This window comes from Bos taurus, chromosome 23, assembly GCF_002263795.3.
Source record: "Bos taurus isolate L1 Dominette 01449 registration number 42190680 breed Hereford chromosome 23, ARS-UCD2.0, whole genome shotgun sequence".
Lineage (NCBI taxonomy): Eukaryota > Metazoa > Chordata > Mammalia > Artiodactyla > Bovidae > Bos > Bos taurus.
This window is the reverse complement of record NC_037350.1, coordinates 22,356,231-22,361,774: the sequence shown is the minus strand read 5'-3', so window position 1 is coordinate 22,361,774 and position 5,544 is coordinate 22,356,231.

Sequence of the window (5,544 nt, the reverse complement as noted above, 5' to 3'; positions counted from 1 at the left end):
TTTCTCATTCAAATGTCAGGACACAAGGTTGAATATTTCCAGCAATTTTCTTTACACATTCAGAAGTAGAGCCTATAAAGAAACGTTTGATTGCTGGTCAACTTATCATCAGGGCTTCCTTGGTAGCTCAGTGGTAAACAATCTGCCTGCAATGCAGGAGATGCAGGAGACGTGAGTTTGATCCCTGGGTCAGGAAGATCCCTGGAGGAGGGCATGGCAACTCACTCCAGTATTCTTGCCTGGAGAATTCCGTGGACAGAGGAGCCTGGCGGGCTACAGTCCATAGGGTTGCAAAGAGTCAGACAAAACTGAAGCGACCTAGCACACACTCACACAGCTTATCATCATTTCCAGGTGCTATGTTAATCAGAGCCAGACATGTAAATCAGCATTGTGAAGCAGCAATATTCTGGAGAGATTAATAGCTCTGGAGTCAGAGAAACCTGAATTCTCTCACATACCAACTATGCAACCTGGGGCAAACGGGGTAACTTCTTAGAGTCTCAGTTTTTTCATTTGTAATCATGGGCTAAAAATAGCATCATTAGGAGCTGTTACATAGTACATTACCTATTATTATACAACAATTTGAAAGAATCAACTCCCATTTGGTCTGATCAGAACTCTTTTTTTGTCTGTCCTTCTATCCTGTTTTAGAGAAACAGCTTAGTAGATGGGAACACTATTGAGTGTGGAGATCATGGAAAAGATGTCTCTGAAACCACTGTCACTTTTGATGCAAAGAAATATTGCCCTTTGTTCTGTGCCTGCAGCTGTCTCTTTTAGACTGTTCACATGTTTAAGACTTGGCTCAAGAAGGTTTTTGTAATGCCCACCAGACAGAATTATCTAGGATTGTGTTCTAGCAAGCCAAAGTCATGTTAAGCAAAGGAGTCAAGCAGTTGTGTATAAAACATTTTAGTATCATCGCATGAAGTTGCACGGTGTAAATTACTGAAACAGGAGTAGACCTAAATCCTAATTGTAACTCTATTAGGAAGAAGTGCATGATCCTTACCAAACTGACTTTCTGGGTCTTCACTGCATTACCTATACAATGACAGAATTTGATACACATAGTCACTCAGTTTCCCCAAATTCTATGTTACTAGAAATGACTCTAGAAACAAAATATTCAGAAGACTTCAATCATTCATTTACTCCTACATTTACTGACCAATTTTTAAATTCAGTAAGTTACTAGAAACTGTTCTAGACATAGTAGGGGTTAGAGGATGGAGGAAATGGTATGTCGAAGAGTCCTTACTTTCAAGAATTTTTAATTCCTTGGAGAAAAAGAATAATAAAAGTAAATATATAATATAAAGGCAACTAGTAAAAATTTAAGGAAATACTAATATCAAGAAGGAAATATTTAGAGGGAGGCAACATGGGTGTACCTATGACTGATTCTTGTTGATGTGTGACAGAAAACCACCAACAAAACTAGTGGAGGTGATGGAATTCCAGTTGAACTATTTCAAATCCTAAAAGATGATGCTGTGAAAGTGTTGCACTCAATATGCCAGCAAATTTGGAAAACTCAGCAGTGGCCACAGGACTGGAAAAGGTCAGTTTTCATTCCAATCCCAAAGAAAGGCAATGCCAAAGAATGCTCAAACTACCGCACAATTGCACTCATCTCACACGCTAGCAAAGAAATGCTTAAAATTCTCCAAGCCAGGCTTCAACATTACATGAACCGTAAACTTCCAGATGTTCAAGCTGGATTTAGAAAAGGCAGAGGAACCAGAGCTCAAATTGCCAACATCCGTTGGATCATCAAAAAAGCAACAGAATACCAGAAAAACATCTACTTCAGCTTTGTTGACTATGCCAAACCCTTTGACTGTGTGGATCACAACAAACTGTGGAAAATTATTGAAGTGATGGGAATACCAGACCTCCTGACCTCCTCCAGAGAAATCTGTATGCAGGTCAAGAAGCAACAGTTAGAACCAGACATGGAACAACAGACTGGTTCCAAATTGGGAAAAGAGTGCGTCAAAGCTGTATATTGTCACTCTGCTTATTTAACTTATATGCAGAGTACATCATGTGAAATGCCAGGCTGGGTGAAGCACAAGCTGGAATCAAGATGGCCAGAGAAATATCAATAACCTCAGCTATGCAGATAACACCACTGTTATGACAGAAAGCAAAGAAGAACTAAAGAGTCTCTTGATGAAAGTGAAAGAGGAGAGTAAAAAAGCTGGCTTAAAACTCAACATTCAAAAAAGAAAGATCATGGCATCCAGTCCCATGATTTCATGGCAAATAGATGGGCAAACAATGGAAATTGTGAGATACTTTATTTTCTCTCGCTCCAAAATCACTGCAAATGGTGACTGCAGCCACGAAATTAAAAGATGCTTGCTTCTTGGAAGAAAAACTATGACCAACCTAGACAACATATTAAAAAACAGAGACATTATTTTGCCAACAAAGTTCTGTCTAGTCAAAGCTATTTTTCCAGTAGTCATGTATGGATGTGAGAGTTGGACTATAAAGAAAGCTGAGCCTGAAGAATTGATCCTTTTGCACTGTGGTGTTGGCGAAAACTCTTGAGATTCCCTTGGACTGCAAGGAGATCAAACCAGTCAATCCTAAAGGAAATCAGTCCTGAATATTCATTGGAAGGACTGATGCTGAAGCTGAAGTTCCAATACTTTGGCCACCTGATGGGAAGAACTGACTCATTGGAAAAGACCCTGATGGTGGGCATGATTGAAGGCAGGAGGAAAAGGAGAAGACAGAGGATGAGATGGTTGGATGGCATCACTGACTCAATGGACATGAGTTTGAGTGAGCTCTGGGAGTTGGTGATGGACAGGGAAGCCTGGCATGTTGCAGTCCATGGGGTCACAAAGAGTCAGACACGCGTGAGTGACTGAACTTAACTTAGTTGTCCAACTTAGTGTTCAACTCTTTTCAACCCCATGGACAGTAGCCTGCCATGCTTCTCTGTCCATGGGATGTTCTGGGCAAGAATACAGGAGTGGATTGCCATTTCCTTCTCCAAGAATCCCTGTTTTATATTAAAAGAAAATCCCTCCAGGCTTTAGGGCTTAATTCAGGGTAATTGTAAAACTAGACAGTTGACTATAGTATAGCTCAAATATTATTAGCACTGTTACCAAGTCCAAACTCACTCTGCTCACCACATGACAAGCCAATGAATCCGAGAGACAAGGTGTTAAGGCAAGGAATATGACTTTATTCAGAGAGCAAGCTGACAGAGAAGATGGCAAACACCTCAAAATGACCATCTTGTCAGGACCTGGATATCAGGGTTTTTTTTGTGGATCAGAGAAGGGGCAGGGGGTGGGGGGTGGAGGTGAGAAAAAAAAGTAAAAAGACCATTTAATTCTTGCAATTATCTCCTAGAATGACAAGCCTCAGGCAGGGGGATATGTTAGAATCTTTTCCTTATAGACATTCACAGGTGGGCAGGGTCACATTGTGGGCTAAACAAAGGCACTTTAGTTTCAGGGTCAGGCAGAGGGGGCAGGGTTATGTATGGTTATATACATAACCATATGTATATATAACCATATGTATACATAACCATACATATGGTATGAGGCAGGCCATTATGTATGGTTACAATAACAAAAGGCAAAATAAGAGTTAAAGTCACAGCAGGGAATCAACTTTAACCCTTCCTGGTTACCATTCCCCACTGTCAACATCCATCCCATAAACTTGTGGGGGTGATGACCATTCTGCTTGTCAAATGGATCTTTCTGGGAGTGTCTGCCACAGGTGCCAGTATTTCAAAAGTTAAGATTTGTCTTCTTTTAGTTCCTCTTTGAAAAGTGTCCACTTTACACCTGTAGACTTAGAAATATTTAACTTCAAACCCAAGAGGCAGCTTATCAACTTAAGAAATTTAGTGTTTTTCTACTTATGGGAAGATGCAGGAGTCAGGGCTCATTAAAATGACTTCTTTGGTATGTACTTCAGCTGTCTGAGACCTATAATCCTGTATTTTCAGCGTTTCCTCGGGATTCACTATTAGGAGAATAATGAACAGCAGAACAGCAGAGCTGTTCTCCTGGGTTCCCTTACCCTACTGCTCTCTCCCGGGCTCCCTTTCCCAATAAAATCTCTTGCTTTGTCAGCACATGCGTCTCCTCGGACAATTCATTTCCGAGTGTTAGACAAGAGCCCAGTTTCGGACCCTGGAAGGGGTCCCCCTTCCTGCAACAACTACAGTCTGATTCCCCTTCCTTGGGGCTCACTGGCTCATGTTGAAGTGCTGTAATTGCTGATTCGTTTCTCAGGGCTCCCCTCTTGGTTATGGATTTGACCAATATGTTGGACCAAAATGTTTGGGAGACATTTCATGACCAACTTTTGTCCCATGGTACTGGGAGGTTCATCCCAGACAAGGCAAACATTCTTGATATGTCACTCCAGGTGTTAAGTTTTGGACAAATCCCTATCAATAATTAAAATTCTCTGGATTCTAACTATTAATATAATCCAGGAGACATTTTCCCTCGTTGCTTCTTCCCATACCAGAATCACACTATTACGATTATTTCCTTAAAACGTTTAGCCACAGAAGTTTTGTTGGAGGCTTGATTTACACATTGGTTACTACAAGACATAACAATCTTATAAATTAGACAGAATATAAGCAATGCAGTCAGTAACATTGACAATGACATAGTGCAGCAGGGAAACACAAAGCATGATTTGAAGACAAAGAATAAACATAATCTATGATTGGTATAATGGTTTTCATCTAGTCACAATAATTGGGAGTCCAAAGGAGGCAGGACTGCTTGAATGAGCTATTTGCAGTTTCACGGTACTGGTTGTGTGTTTTAGACATGCATGGCTTAATCTTTCAGATAAGCATATGTTACTGGCAAGATCAACCAGGTAGAGAGAAAAAGATAAATATTTTAATTTTGCTTACAAAAGGTACAATTTACCAAGTTATATTGTCATAATTAATTTAAGAAGGTTTTCATTACATTTGGAAAACACAGGTTTAAACCAGTAATCCTTTTATACAGAAACCATAAAAATTACAACCATATTTTTTTTGGTTAACAGCTTTATGAAGTCATCAGATTTCTCATTAGAATTCTTCAATTTCTTACTCAGTTCTGCAAGTGGTCTGAAAGTCAGAAACTTTCATTTATCCCAAAGTCCTTTTTATAAATCTTGAAAAGGAGACATTTTTGCAATATTAGAGTGAAACTGTAACTGTCTACAAAAGACTTAAAATAGACAATGATTACAATGCAATTGACAAAGCCATCCTGTTACTGCCGTGACATACAACACTTTCAGAAAATAACTGGAATTATGAGGGATGATATTCTACCAGGAGTAGAATTCTCTAATCTTAATCATCTTAACACCAGATTATTAAGGACTCCATATAATCTCTAGATTATCTGTACCATTTATCACATAATATAACTTAAAATTGGTTACTCATTTCACAACACCTCCCTTACAGTTTCATATACCAAGTGAACCTAATTAGCTTAGTATCTCCCTTTGGGGTGACTCAGGGGACTT